Here is a 16,074-nt window from a genome sequence, read left to right as displayed (position 1 = left end):
CTGTACCGCAATTCCACCTCCTCCTTATTAAAAATATAGCACAATATTTTTTGCTTTTTCATTGTTATGGAAACCTCACAAATTCTCCACAGGTTTTCAGAAATCATCACAGAGAGGAAACTGAAAACAACAAAAGTGAAGCAGACTGAAGCTGAAATCCAGCTCCTTCTACAAATGATGAGAACGAGACAAATGTCATGGAGGTGAGCTCAGGGCATCTCCCCCTGCCCCAGGGTCACCAGCCACCCCCCTGCAGGTGCACTCTTCCCGGACCACTGCTGGTGCTGGTTGACCAGCTTTTACTCAAGACCAACCTTTCTACATGTGTCCTCCCAACATCTGGGGGGTTGTTTTAAACAAACCCTTCCCTAAGGCCCAGAGAACCTGGAACTAAAAATAAACAAAAAGCTAAAAACTCTTAAGACTGCTCCCTAAATCATTTTGTGAGTTTCTATTTTATCCTGGTATCCTCTCTTGTCAGTGCAGATTTTAACTACATTTATCCTCTGCTCACAGGAAGGAAGATCCAAGACACCATGAAATCTTCTATTACTCTTGAGATTCCTGGCCAGGCACTCACAAATGTTGCAACCTGACAGCAATACAAGCATTTAAACAAGTAACTTCAGCTTCAACATCTTTTTAGGAAGAAAGCCTAGTATCCCCATTTTATTCAGGGATGGATGTTATCTCTCCAAGTTGCCAACCAGATGAAACCCAGAGGAAAGGCGAAGTAAGGATTGAAGCCAGTCACCAAAAAAATAGGAAACACAACCCAGAAGCTCTTCTGATTTCTCTTCTGTGTTCTAATACAAAATTGTCATGCCTTGCCCATTCAACAAACCTTACTGAATAGTGCAAGATTATTTGGCCATATGTATATGTACATATGTATATGAACATATGTATATGTACAAAATAGATGGCATTTCCCAGTCCTCAGCTAGATTCTGGCATCCCAAAAGACTTTCAGAAAAAAAAATAATGGCTATTTAAATTCTTATAATCATACAAAACCTTTGCTCTAACCCAATGGGGTAGAGGGTAACTGGACATCACACATAAATTTCTATGTGAACAGCACAAGAAGTCTTTAAATCCACTGCCAATTAAAAGTAAGGCACAACTGAATTAGAAGCAGCAACTTATAGCAGAAATTCAATTACAAAGCAGAATTAAAGGAAGAGATGTCAGTAACTTTGGCGACTAGGCAGGAAGAGGGGAGTGCATCTGTCTACTATTTCAGAGCTGCTAGCAAAATGCTTTGAAGAGGAGACTGCTCCAAAGAATCATTTCTGAAGATCCTCCTTACAAAAAGTGCTTCATTGATGGCCTGGAGAAACCAAGGTGACAAACATTTTTTTCCAGACCACGCTCTAACCCATCTGGCAGGGGTAAAACTCCCCTCCAGCGGTCACACATCACCTACCCCCATCTCCCCTGCAGGCGCTGCAGCTCTGCCACATCCTGCAGCATCCTTGGACCTGCCTTAGCTTGCACCAGAACCGTTGCAGACACCTTTATTTTTCTTTCTTCTTGTTTTTCAAAGTGATTTTAACCCCATTCCTTTGCTTCGAGTCATAGAGGTTATACATTAAGTAGATTCCTTTCTACACCATAGAGAAGCCTCAAGTGTTGTGGACACTTTTCTCCCTTTAATGGCCACTACTTTACCCTGCCCTGCTCTAGCCTCCATTTGTTCTATCCTTCATCAGTCTTGATGCTGATTCCCAATAAGGCCCTCCCACACCTCCAAGGTTCAGCTTTCGTAACTGCATTAAGACAAATCAATACTGCTATTAATGCTGCTATGTTTGGGGATGGTGTGATCTGCCTGCAAACCAGGCATGCGGCATAGAAGCACTACATGAAGCCTTTGCTCTCCCTTTTGCAATTTCTTTTTCAACTAGACTTTGCTATTTTATAAAAATACATTCCTTTGTTTTTCTTTTATCTTGCAAATGCAAACTGGTGAGGGCTTGTGAGACAGAATTTTGCAGTCCCCTTTACAGTAGTGCATGGACAGACAAGAAATTAATTGTCCTGTCACTTGCTATGCAGTTGGGCTATGTGATCGCTGTAGGTCCCTTCCATGTGAACTATTGTATTCTAATTTTCCTCCAGCTCCCCAAAGCCAGCCATCTCATCACTCACCACCTCACCATTGGCTATCGCACATCTACATGTTTGTGGATGCATCCAGACTGCACATGTAGCTGTGCCAGCACTCATGCTGGGGGTGTTGCAAGCCACATGCTTGCAACACCCCCAGAAATGTATTACAATCCAACCACTGCAATGTGAATCTGATGTCCCAGGAACATCTCAGGAGGCACAGGGCTAAGTCATAGACTGAATGTCACTCCCTTGAGCCCCAGGCCTTCAGCCAAACCACAAGTGCATCATCTTTGGTAACAGACAGGAGCACACCCTATGCCTGCTTCCAGCTGTCACCATGACAGTAACAACAGTGAATCTCAATTTGAATGTATCAGACTGGACATATGCAGTGAGATGGTTGCACAGCCCAAAAACTCTTAAGATTCCCGGCAGTCACCATACTGAAGCACTTGCTTCTCATGGGGAAGACTGCAACCAAGTGGCTGTCAGAACATGAAGGAAACACCAAGCAATGGCAGTTTCTGGAAACAGCATCCGGGAGGAGTTCAAAACATTCCTTGGAGGCTGTGTTTGCTTATTTGGAGCACCTCCTGCATCTATTGACTGAACAGACTGGACAGGTTCCCAGGCTACTTTGAATTCTCATGCTGTAAAGCAGTCTTCATCTTCAGAAGGCGTCCAACTCCTGCCACCTCTCTGCCTTCAGACTTTCTCCTTCTGCAATCTACCTGGACAACTGATGTGGCATCACCGATACCTACCCCTGCTCACAAAACCACCCTGGCACTGCTTGGTAAATTTAACCTGTAACAGTGAGGTTGAAATGCAAAGCCAGGTCCACCTCTCAGCAGAGAAGACAGAACAAACATTGGTGGATATTGTACCACTGGATAAAAAAAGAAAAAAGAAAACCCAGGAAGAGTGGGGCTGCTGGGTATTGCAGGGATGATGGTGTAATCTCTGCCCTGGCAGAAGGTTTTTCTTTGGTTTCCCTGGGCACGCAAGTCTATCAGGGGGTAGTCTACTATCCTGAGAGCATGACAAGATGTTTGCCTGTGTGCTTAAATGTCAACTCTCCAATTAAGTAAGAGCCCTTGGAAGACTGTGACTTGTGCTCCCACCCAAGCAGGAACAACATACCTTAGCTGACAGACATCAAAGTTGGGCTCACAGAAGTCACAGAAATCCTAGAATGGTTTGGGTTGGGAGAGACCTTAAAGCTCATCCAGTTCCAACCCCTGTGCCATGGGCAGGGACACCTTCCACTAGACCAGGTTGCTCAAAGCCCCATCCAACCTGGCCTTGAACACTGCCAAGGATGGGGCAGCCACAGCTTCTCTGGGCAGCCTGTGCCAGTGCTTCACCACTCTCACGGTAAAGAACTTCTTCCTACTATCTAATCTAAATCAAATTCCTTTAATCTATCCCCTCAAATTTTGTGGGATTTCAGGGAACATTCCATGCTGCCCTGCACATCTCCATTCCATGTCTGCTGTGCTGGAGTTGTCTTTACAGCACAGACACTCTTGGAGTACAATCCAAAAAGCTTGAACACAAATTAGTGGTTGTTTCACATCTCTAAAAACCCCACTCTGAGCACCCCTGAAGGTTTATTTACTGGACACAGCTGCAAGGTAGTGGTTAAACCATTGACTGAAGAACAGCCTGAAGTGTGTGGTACAAGAATCTTATCTTTGGCTGGTGTTATCATAACACAAACAACTATCCCTGCCAGATTCAGGGAAACAACCAGGAAGCCAACGGAAACCAAAAGAAGCCCATGCAAAGGAGAAACCCACATGCCAACGAGGCATATCATGAAATATACCATGGGCAACACCACCACAGATTCATCTCAGTGAAGGCAGATACAATTCCCCTGGCTTTGGAGGAGTTTTACTCATTTCAACCTAAAGCTGAAGACTGCATTTTTGTACTACACCTAGGTTTGGCTCCAGTCCCTCCTAATAGACACTCTCACAAGCTGGCTGATAACCTTTGGCCACTGAGGATGCCCGTATCGTGCCCACTTCAGAGGGACGAAGAAACTGTCTAAACATCTCTTCCACCCAATTCAATGAGCAATTAATATCTGCAGTCCTTAGCACAGTTTTACACAAGCAAAGCTCTCTGGCTTATTAAACACACCCCAAACTTGGGTTCCACAGAAACAACGAAAAGGAAACCACAACAGTGTAAGGAAGCTTTAGAAATCCAAGCGTAAGCAAAGGCTTTTTTTCAAGACAGCACTAGGGCTAAAACTAGAAGCCAGGCTGGGTAAATTGATGTTACCACAGAATTGATTGCCAAAGTAAGGTCACATACTGCACTAAATTTCCCTAGAAGTTGCATGAAAGAAGGGAAGGTACGGAAATTCAAGCACTCTGCTGACTAAAAGAATTACATTTTCTTTAATATAATTTCAGGTGTCAGAACAAGGTAATTATTTTCACCTAAATATTTTCCCATTATTGAATTGCACGGTTGTTTTGGTCAGGTTTTCTTCCAAAAACACTACTTACAGATGCCACATAATGCCCGGTCTCACTTGTACACAAGCAGTCAGCCGACAGGTAAAAAGGATACATGCAGTTGGGGACAGAACAGTGCCACTTATTTACTCTATTTCCTCCTTTAAACCTTTTTTTTCAGTACAATTCACTAAATTATGTCATTACACATTCATTGTCCAGGAAGTTTCTCTCTTTCCCTTTTTAGCCTCCTTTTTAGTTGCATTTCTCTGCTTCACAGGATGCTCTAAACTAAACATTACATTCAAGTTACACAATAACGATTTGGGAGGGATAGAGTGAATAAGGAAGGATATGGGAAGGGAGGTATCTGTTAAAACAGGATCTTCTGCGCAGCTATGCAGGACGCAGTGTTAACTACCTTTTACCAAAGGAGATTCTGAATTTGCACCAGCTAAGATACCAGGTGGAGGCACATAACCGAGTAGTTGAAAGAGTTCAAAAACTTTCCAAGGCCTGAATGAAGCCTGAATTTATTCAAAAATGAAATTACAGTGATAAATGCTGTTATGGCATAGACAAGGTGCCTCATATAACCTTAACCCTCTCTGCATATTGAGGCTCTTTTACGCTACATAACAAATGCACTCCAGCCACAGAATATGCAGCTGCATTTAAATTGAGTTTATCACAAACTAGTGCCCCTGGGCAGATCATTTATTCATGTAAAAATAATTACACATTCTCATCTTTATAATTACAAGGGGAAAACCACCTTGAAAGCAAAGCAAAAACCAGACACACCGGTGTTTTGTTAACCTCCACAGAGCGGGAAAAGCAACATTAAGAGCAAAACTTCCTGCACACATCCATCATGGCTTTAGAGGCTCTAAAATATCAACCTCGGGTGATAAAGATTTTTCCAGGCTAATGGGCCTTCCTGGGTCTGTCAGAACAGCCTCCCGCAGCCCACAGCTTACCTTGGCACGGGCTGTCCCACTGAAGTCCCCTCCTCTTTATACGTGGTGGGAGCCACACGACCTGCGTAAAACCAGGCACGCGGAGAAGAATGATGGGTGACCACCTTGAAGTCTATGCTTCAGGATCTGTCACCATTGCTACTTTGGTTAGGGATTTTTCCCTCTCCTTCTACTGCTGACTGACATTAAGAAATGGGTTTAAATGGAGGCTGGCATCTCCATGGCTTGACGTGGACAGCAGGGTGAGCTGGCAGAGGAGAGGAGACAAGCGATGGCAAATGTGCACCCTGCAAAGCTCGCACCACACTGAACCATGGGCTCCGGCCAGAGCTGCAGAACCTGGCACGGTGATTTCACAAACACTGCCACAGACAGAAGCAGCAGTGGTGGCCAGGCTGAGGAGCTCAGCCTGCAGCACTGCTCTCCCCAGTACCCACACATCTTCCTCACATTGGTGTCCACCCAAACACTGGGCACAGGACAGCAAGTGTGCTTGCATGGATATCAGGAGGCACAACACTGACCCAACCCCTTACGGTACTTAAAAGCCACAGGCAGTTCACCTTACCGTCTAATGACTGCTACATCAGGAGGCATGCTCCTTACAAGCCCCTGAGCAGTCACTAATATTTCATAGTCAGCCCAGCCTTTTGCATGCGTACAGCTCAAGGATATTAAAATTTCCCAAAAAACATTCCTGCAGTGCTTGTGTGAAATGGGGCATTTCTGTTAGAGACATGCCTCCCCACTAAGCATAAAAAGCTATCAAGGCCATTAATGAGGAATACAAAACCCCAGCACCTGCCATGGGCACCAAGCATACAAAAACAAAGCTTGGAACCAAGATGCAGCTTGCACCTAGCTCTAAATGTCCCAACACAAGGACTAGCCAAGGGCTGGCTGTGAAGCTCTCAGTTCCCAGAAGATAACGGCTAAGCTAAGAAGAATATCCTTGATTGTGTCTTGCAACAAGCCAGAGCTGTGGAAATGGCCAGCAAGGGCACATTCACTTACAAACTATGCCTTCTGAATTACACTCATAAAATGAAGCACTCACTACATTGACTTGTTTCTGATGCTGTCAGTTCGTAACAGCTTGCCTTACTTAAGGGACAGGACTTCTGGAAAGCTGCAGCACACACCTTGCAAAAAGCCCGCCAACAGTCCCCCTCGGGGGTGATGAAAGACACGGGCAAGCAGCAGATCTGAGAGAGGAGAAATCACAATCCATGCGACTGAGAAGCTCAGATCAGGCAAAACCGATGTGCAGTAAGCCATTCTGTCAGAACAAGGACCCCCTCCTGTAACAGGCACAGCAACTGCTTTGATTCTCCATTCCGGCTGATCCAGCAGTCAGCAATGGGATTTTCTCCTGCAAAGACTCCTCTCCTCCTGGCTGGCAGAGGGACATTACTGGAGTCACAGATCCCTCCTATGCAAGCTGCTTTGGGGGGCTGCTGTGATCTGAACAGGACAAGACACTTTTTGCTTCTTTGCAAAGGGCTACCAGCATCAGGTGATTTCCCACCAGACAAGCCTGGCTGAGCAAGTCAGCCTGCAGGTTCAGGGCATCCTTAAGGAGATGGGAGAGGAGAGCTGAAGGATGAATTAAAAATGAAGGGTGGTCTTCCCTCATTTTGCGTATCCCCCGGGAAAAACACAGCTCTTAGTAACAGAACTTCAGGGACAGATATAGGAATGAATGTCAATTTAAGAAGTATAATGAGAGCAGAACAGAAAGTTGTGGCTGCAGCTACAGAGCTCATTCTCGTTTGCTTTCAGACTGCTACTACAGCTCAAATTACCCAGCGCTGGAATGAAATCCAATTTCCATTAAAAAATATAGACCTTGTGATACATCTCCTAAAAACCTCAGAGAAGCCCCAGCATGGCTCAGGAAGAGCTGCTGCTGCTGGGGTGAGCCCGGTGTGGAGGAGCGCAGCACCCCCAGGCTCACATGGTGCTCCCTGGGGAGACAGGCACACATGCAAAGACCAAACTCCTGTCCTGGCAACCTGAGAAGTGGGCACAGCCATCACTGAGGGTACAGCACCCAGAAAAAAACCCAGCTGATGCGTTACCAATGGCAAGGGAGCCAACTGAAACGATTTCCCACAACTGATTTCAGTGGGTTTGCCTCACACCAAACCTAACTGAGCCAAGGGGAATTTTTTGCCATAGGGTTTAGGTTAATGGGGCTGTTTAACCAGGGACAGGCTTGGCCTCCCACCCTCCACTGGAGGCAGCCATCAGCGGGCTTCACTGTGCAAAGCCAGGAGAGAGGCACATGCTCATTCCCATCTAAATGGCTCTGGCTTTCAGAGACTGGTCATGAAAAGGTGGCTGACAAAGGCCTGCATTCCAACCCCCGTTTATTTTGTGTAAGTGCCTCCTTTACTAAACTCTTACACACACAAGCATCCATTTTCTAGAAAGCCCCCCAGAACCCCTCTGCAGCAAAGCTGACGTACACGAGCTCAGGAGCAGCAGAACTCAGCCTAGCAAAAATCAAAGTGGTGTCTAATCACAGAGGGCCTTCTACGCTGCGTCTGCTTCCTTCCCCCCTCTCCCCTGCACAGCAACTCCAGCTCTCTTGGTACAAGAGCTTTAGAAGACAGACACCAGGGAGAGGAGAGAGGCCACACAAGACACAGGGGTACTGACCATCGACGAAGAAACTCGCACTGGAAACTGGAAGGAACAGCAGAAGCCCCAGCTCGTTCCAGGATGGTGCTCTGACCACTGCAGGACTAGGAAAGGCAGCTGCCTGCGATACCCACCAGCCAGGCAGCTCCTGACAGGCCTGTGCTCTCAGGCCTACGTCTCAGGCTGCTGCCTTCCCTTCAGCTCCGGTGAAGGGGATACATGGTTTTCAAGCATCTTCTAACATATTTAACAGATGTTACTTCTAGACCCTTTCCAAAGCACCGCAAAGTACACTTGCTTTCTTTTGAACACGCATTTTATGATTAAAGTCAGTGCTGATGGTTATGTATCCACGGCGTCCTCCTTTGTAAGTCCCACTCCCCTCTCACGCACAAGCAGCTAGCATCAACCAGTCCCAAACTGTCCTCCAAAGGGAAGTCTGCTCCTCACCAGGTAAGCTTTAAGAAAAACAATGAGCAGTCTTTGGAGAAACACAATTTACCTGCTAAAATAAAAGCTTCACTAAAGAGAAAAAGGAAAGGATGCCCTGCGAATGCTAGCTGGCGTTGATGGTGGCTATCTGCAATATGGCCAAAAGCAGTGAGCTTTCTCCCCTCACATCATAGGTGAGCGGCCAAGAACAGAGCATCCTGCGCAAAGTGCCCTTTAGAAAGGAAGGAAAAAAAGAAACAGGGGAAGGAAAAAATCCTGCTACCTGTGAGCAAGGCAAAGCACCCCTTCTGCACAGACACACCAGCCTCTGTGGAGCAGAGCTGAACAAGAAGCAGTGAGGAAGCCTTGCAGCACGCCTGTGTGCTGGCTCCCACCTCCACGAAGGCATCTCTTTTCCTTCTCCTCCCACTTGCCACCACCCCTGCCTATTCTAAAATGACTTTGCATGAGACGTGCCAACTTTCAAGCCTCAGCATAATGTATTTCTTTACCCCATGGCCAAGCTATACCATCCATCATATGCTTGTATTTTCAAGACATTACAAGAATTTGAGGTTTGCGCACCAGAAGGCACACTTGAGTGCTCCCTTCTCCTCAGGGGAACTCAGGATGAAATGCTTCTTGCACTTCCAAGGGTGGGAAGTACATTCCTGATGCTGGCATGCTGCATGGTTGGGGAATCAAAAACAAACCCCTCTGCCACTCTGACCAGTCCGGTTAATTCATTACGAAAAACCTATTGTCCAAAACAAAAACATACTTTAATTGCTAAACCAGATGCCCAAGTTTAGCTGTTGCTCTTGGCAAGCATGTCAGGATCTCAGTACGCCTCATTACAGCAGGCATCTTTGTAGGTGCAAGCTGTGCCTTCCACCGTTGAAGTCTCCAGGTGCCCCAATTACCCTAAACCAGTGTTTTCCAACCCAAGTGAATATTTAAAGGGATACCATCAGCTCAGAACACCCCTCTGACTACATCAGGATTTCAGGAACTGCAACACTAGCAAGCATCCTTCTCTTCACCCTCCCCCCCCCTCCAGCTGTTAAATACGCATTTACACAGCTGCACCCTTTCCCATTTAGGCAGCCTGATCTCCCTTTAAAATAGGGCACAGAAAAAGAAAATAAGGATAAAACATTTTTGTAAATGTCACAAAAAAACCTGGCAGAAGGTCTCAAAGGCAGGACGGTGAACCGTATGTAACTATAGCTATGTCTAAGTTTTGTTACTCTTTGGTTGGGCTTTTTTCCCTAGCCAGATTTCAAGTAGACTGTGTTGCTTGCTACAGGCAGTTTGATCATCAGGAAACATGTTGCATGCAAGAGAAGAGAAAAGCTGACCAGGTTGTAGCCAGCATCTTTTGCATGGAATGCTGCTGGTGAGGGTTTCCACGGTATCTCAAGTAACATAGATCACCAGGGAGATTTCCTTTAACTACTTGCTGCTTTCTTTGACTTTAAAAGATACACACCTAGAGGACAAGAAACACCGAAACAGTCACAGTACCACTGCCATCTCTTCCACTGTGGTATTCACACATCTACTCTGTGAATTATAAGCAGTATTTCTTAATAAAGGAGTATTTCATGCAGTGCAATCCAGAAGAACTGCAATATTTCTTAGATTATGAGATGGATCTGCTCTTGCCTTCAAATTCCAGTGCAATCAGTGCAGGGGAATGAATAATTCATCCTGCAGTCTGAGTCTCCCAGTCATTAAGCAATGTAACACTGAACTTCCTGAAAGGTCACATTTCCAGGAGGTTCAGCTGAAGAAAGTTCTCTCCATCCATTGAAAGACTCTGGAGGTAAGGTAAGGAGCTCCTTCATGAAGTATATGCCCTCACTGTTGAAGGTTTCATAATCACTTTGCTATCGGAGCGTGACAATAGGAAGAAGATACTTATCTGGGGAAGTCAAGAAATGCAGAAATCAATGGGTTGATTAGCAGGTTAACAGAACATGACCAACCTGTGAAAGCTTTTATACAGCTAAAGGCTGATGAACTGAAGACAACTGTTTGCATCTGTTATCCTCTCAGGATGGTGAAGGATTATTGGAACAACAAAAATTTCAAGCATTGATTTAAGACATTTCCTGCTCATTAAGGCTAAACCCCAACAATTTTGCAAGAGCAAATCCTTTCACAATCCATGGGTAGTATCCCACACAATACAGTAATATAGTAAACATGAGCTAAGATAAATCACTTCTTGATGAAAGAAATTTAACTTCAGTCCGAGTTAAGCTCCATGAAGATACTGAAGTTGGACACACACCATTTTCTAATGCAGACAACAAAGAAACTGATCCCACATACAGACATTATGGGAAGCATCCTAGGAACATGAGGAAAAACACATTTATTTTTTTTTTAAAAGTCTGGTTTTCTTCCACTCGCTGGAAAACATATTGCATTTGTTACTGGATCTGCCCCAAAAGTCATGCTTGAAAGAAAGACCAGCAGTTCTCTGGAAAAGTGTGAGATCCTCTTCCCATATCAGTGCATCTTGCACATGCAGACAGCACAACCTCATTCCCTACAGACTCACATCATGAAAAGCAAGAAAAAAACCCCAACAATATACCAATATACCCAACATTTAATCCACAACTGCCCCCTTCATCCACCAGCATTCTTGTCTCACGTCAAAGTAATTGACACTCAGAAGAATGCTGTCTTCCTTGGACAGAAAAATAGATCACATTGCATGAATATTTTTAATTGCAACCATTTCTAATCACAAATCATATGCTTTCTCTCTTTTTTTCTTTTTTTTTTTTTTTTTTGCCTCTTTTGCTTTTTTCTTCTTTTGCAGAGCCATAATCCAAGTTTAATGTTGCTTAGGCTACCAAGTAATCTCTACCACAGGCTCCCAACAACTGGCCCATGTTACTGCCATGCCCATGCGCTCGGGTGGCAGAGGAGGCATCGCAGTGCCAGCTGCAAGCAAACCATTGCCTGTGCCTGCACAGAGACAGCCTGAGTTGAGAATGCAAGAGGCTTGTCTATCCTTACATAAGTTCCTGCTCGTGCAAGCATCCAGCTGCAAGAGCAAACCCCACTCCTGCAGCTCGCAGAACTCTCCTCACCCTTGCAATTCCCTGAATGCACTAAACTGTGCCAACAAAACACACTTTTTTTTGCCAGCATAGCTGACTCCTCAGCTGAGCCGCTGCCAGCGTTGCGACAGCTACTCTATAGCAGCACACGCTTTTTTTCCTTCCCAGTTTCCTACACTTTCTCCCCTGCACACAGAAATCCAAAATTCAAGGCAAGAAACAAAGACAAACAAAAAACAGGTATCAGGAATAGCCAATGTGTCCGGCTAGCTAGCCAGCAGCTCCTCACCTGACCAAAGGGAAGATGCGAGGAGATGATCTGCCCTGTCCCCCAAGCCTCACCACACTATCTGAAATCAAACACATGCAGTTGTAAGATCTTTCACCCGAATAGAAGGGCTCTGATCCAAGCACCTGAGAAGAGTTGAAGGACCAGGAGCGAGATGGGTATTTGGCCCCAGAGAGGGCTCCTCTCTAGCTCTGCTCCCCTGCTGCCACGGGAAGCAATGAATGATGCTGGTGGGACCCCATGCAGGGCAGCGGGCTGCTGGAATAACCCTTTGGTCTTTGCTGCAGTTTCACCTCAGGCAAGAAGAGCTTCTGAACCTGAAATTGCAACAAACTGCTTCTACTGGGAAAACTGGGGAGTATTTTGGGGAGCAAGTACTTGATCCTTTCTTTCTTTTCCCCACAGTGAAAATCTGACCTCCCCTCCAGATTTTCACTTGTGAATGGGATTACAGAGTAACACTCAGTTCCAGTGCTTGCCACTAAGTATTCCTGTGAAAAAAATCAGGATTTTGTCATAAGGGCATAAATTACCCAGCTGCAAGCAGAAGACACAGACCTACTGAACACCCAGCTGCTGTTCCCAGTCAGCCCTTCACTCCAGATGATGCATTACGTGACCTTTTCCCAAACTGAGCAGGAACTTACTGCATGGAAACTTACTTGTAAATACACTTGCCTTGTTTTATCCCATATTTCTTGCGATTCTCGGTACCCCAACAGCTATTGCACGCTGGAGCCCCGCGCTCCTGCAGGTCCCCCGGCAGCCAGATGCAAACCATGCTTGGCAGACAGAGGTTCAGGGAGCCGGGGTGACCTCAGCTGCAGCCATCTGGCTTCCAGTGCACCCCAGACATCTCCCAGGGGATGACAGCCCAAAAATCCTACTCACCAGAGGCAAAGACCAGCATTTTTAGAGGTTGTTTGGGAGGGTGGCAAGTAGGAAGTCCTGCTCTCAAGGAGTTGACTCAAATCGCCCTGCAACATTCATGCGGCGGGAACTTCGCCGGGTAAACCATTAACCACCATAAAGCTGAGCTGCGTAACCCCCTTCATCATCAACGAGCCTCGCACACACCCCAGACACACACGCGGGCCGCATGTGCATAAACACACACATGTGTACATGCGTACAGACATGCACGCACACACAAACATACAGAGCAAGGCGCACAGATACGCACATACGCGTTTTTTCCGAGGGAAGGGGAAAGCGCTGGCGCTCCCACGGCTCGGGGCGCGGCGAGCGCTGTCACCGCAGCCTCAGGGCGGCGGGGCCGGGAGGTCCCGGTCCGCGTCCGCGGGCTGCTAAGGGGGCTCCCGGCGCGCCCCGCCCCGCTCCGCGCCCCGCGGGGGAGTAAGAGATGCGCGGGGCGCCCCGCACCCGCAATCCAGCCGGGATCCTTCCCACCCTCGCTCCGCAAAAATCCCCCTGCAAAAGCCGGTTAAAGCCCCCGCAGCCCGCTGCGCACCTCCGCCCTTCTACAGTCCCCGCGGCAGGCAGGGCAGCGCGGTCTCCCGCCGCCCCGCCGAAGTTTCCGCGCCGCTCCGCGGGCGGCGGCGGGGCAGCCTCAGCCCCTTACCCGGCTGTCAGAGCAGGGTCCCGCGGCGGCGGCGGCTGCGCGGCGGCTTCCGGGGAGCTACAACTCCGCGGCGGCGCCCGGGCGAGCCGCGCGCCTGCGGAGCGGCGGCGAGCGGGGAGGAAAAGAGGAAATGAGCGGGAGGCGCATTGGAGGGAGGGGGAGGAAGGAGCCGTCGCCGAGGGACCGGGGAGAGCGAGAGACGGAGCTCAACTTCCCCGGCGGGGCAGCGGGCACGCCGGGGGGGGGGGGAGGGCGGAGCGCACCGCACCGCGCCGCTGTTCCGCGGCCGCCCCGCGGCGTGCGCAGCGCCAAGCCCCGCGTAGGGGCGGCCCGCCCGCCGCCGCTCCCGCCCAGCCGGGCCACTTGGTATCGCCCTGCCCGCCTCTCCGGGCCGCCGCCGCTGCCGCCGGCGGGCAGGAAGTGCGGGGCCGGCGGGGCAGCGCGGAGAGGTGGCTCCGCGGGGCTGCGCGCTTGCGGGGGGCGCGCCCGCCCCGCCGGCGCTCGCTGCCGTCCGTGCCGGCGTGTGGGGAGGGTGGAAAAAGTTTGGGGTTTTCTGTTCTTTATATATGGTTTTATTTTTCTTCTAACCCCAAAGCAAACAAGGAAACGATGGAGCCGCAGAACTCGCGCGGCAGCGGCTCACGCCAGGCCCTGCGCGCATCCTCAGCGCGGCTGAAGGTGGCGAGCGTTCGGTGAGCGGGGAGGACGCGGCCGCTCCGGAGCGGCCGGTGGACACGAGCACGGCAGCCCCGCTGAGCCCCCTGCCACCCGCGGTGCCCCCTCCCATCCCACCGGTGTCCCCACCAGGGCTGTCAGCGATGCAGGTGAATTCGGTACCCTCGGCTGAGTCCGGCGTCGGTGTAGTCCCGTCCGGCTGCAGCCAGGCGGTCGCGGCTCTGTGCGAGACACGAGCTTGCCCAGCCTGCCCGCGCACCCCACTACAAAATGGAGCGGGTTTAGGGCTTGATGCTAATCTGCCTCCCGAGGGAGATAATTGGAAGCGTTGCTCAGAAATATGGCCTGCAGCACAAAGAAGTGAATCTTGCTGTTAGGATATCTCTCTCCCATCTCCCTCCCCAGCTCCTGCCCAGCACGTTTTCAAAGCAAAAACGTATGGAGAATTTCATGTAGTTGTTTGCCACTGTGCCTTATCGGTAGCTTTCAGTCTGCCTCCCGTTACAGGAGACTAGGTGAGCACGCTGAGCGCAGTCACTAGATAAGAACTATTCCGAGCTGAAATCAAGGCCACACCAAGAAAAAGATACTTAAAGATCTTAGCGACAAACCTTGGGAGGCAAAGAGGGATAGGAGCAAAGAGAAAAAGCCCACCACCCCCAAAGCAGCAGTTTGTCAAAGCTAATCTGCACTGGGGCCAGCAGATTTTTATAAGGACAGAAAAAAAAAAGAGAAATAAAAAAGAGAGCACCAAACCCTTTCACATGTACTCAAAAGCTTGAATCCATTGAAACTGAATACATAGACGCAAACAGATTAAATTTTACCCAATAATACCATTTTCTCCAAGGTCTTTCAGAAATAGTTCAACCATTTTGCCAGCTTAAAAAATAAATAAATAAAAATGTCAGCCCAAGGCAAAGAACAATGTGGAAACTAAAGAACCTGAAGTTAAAACTAGAAGCAGCTTGACCAGGAACATATAATGGAAAACTGTATGCAACCACCATCGTGGTTGCCAACTTCACATACTTGAAACTGGGTTCTCCTCGCAGATGATTACATGTGAGTAATCCCCATGACTTCCCTGCAATCCCTTCCCTGCTGTGGCTGTCACTGTGCCTCACCAGCCGCCCTGCCAGGGAGGAGGTGGCGTGGGTGACACCACCACCCGCAGCCCAGGAATAGGTGGCAACTGAGCAAGTACCTACTTGAAGCCTCCTCTGTGATTTACAGCCCTTGGGGCTGACATCTGGCAAGAGGAGGCAGTTTATGGCACTCAATTCCACTTTCATTTTTAACATGGTTGCTCCAACAGCAGCACGTTTTCCTCGGCACAGCACCACCCTGCATCCTGCAATGGACAGGTTGTGAGATGAGACCTGCAGCCACTGATTCCTTGCAGGGATGCCTTGGTTCGATGGTGCTTGGTGGATGCAAGCACCCTGCCTCAGTTTGGGGTGATTCTTGGGTGGGTGTCCCCACTGCACCCTGCTCAGCACAATGCTCAAATGTTTCTGTCAGGAGCTGCCTGTGCTTGGAAACTCATGGACATGGTCAGTGAGTACTTATGAGAAGTGCCCATGGCTGCTCCCCTCTTTCAGCCCTCTAGCATTTTGTATATTATCCTATGATAAATTGCACAAGTACTGAAAAGCTTTCTCGATTCAACAGTTACTGGGAAACACATAACAAGGACCAAATGAGACATTTATACCAAACTTCTTTCTTCAAGAATTGCACCCTTCCAGTTGTAACTGGATACAGGATGGTGCAACCCCAATAGATATCCAAC

The 16,074-nt window shown here is 48.3% G+C and overlaps 1 protein-coding gene across 2 annotated transcripts in view; it reads right to left on the bottom strand.

Annotated features, from left to right (window-relative positions):
* Positions 1–13,859, bottom strand: part of HPCAL1 (hippocalcin like 1) — a 64,416-nt gene extending 50,557 nt beyond the window's left edge. The window contains exon 1 of one of the 2 annotated variants that reach the window (XM_065681617.1): positions 13,605–13,859. The gene's annotated coding sequence lies outside the window, so the exon portion shown is untranslated. Of the gene's footprint in view, positions 1–13,493; positions 13,571–13,604 lie in introns of those variants that run through there. The other variant, XM_065681618.1, reaches the window with a different exon arrangement.
* Positions 13,860–16,074: the final 2,215 nt, after the last annotated feature.

The sequence above is a fragment of the Lathamus discolor genome, chromosome 5 (genome assembly GCF_037157495.1).
Source record: "Lathamus discolor isolate bLatDis1 chromosome 5, bLatDis1.hap1, whole genome shotgun sequence".
NCBI lineage: Eukaryota > Metazoa > Chordata > Aves > Psittaciformes > Psittacidae > Lathamus > Lathamus discolor.
This window is presented reverse-complemented; position numbering and strand designations above follow the sequence as displayed.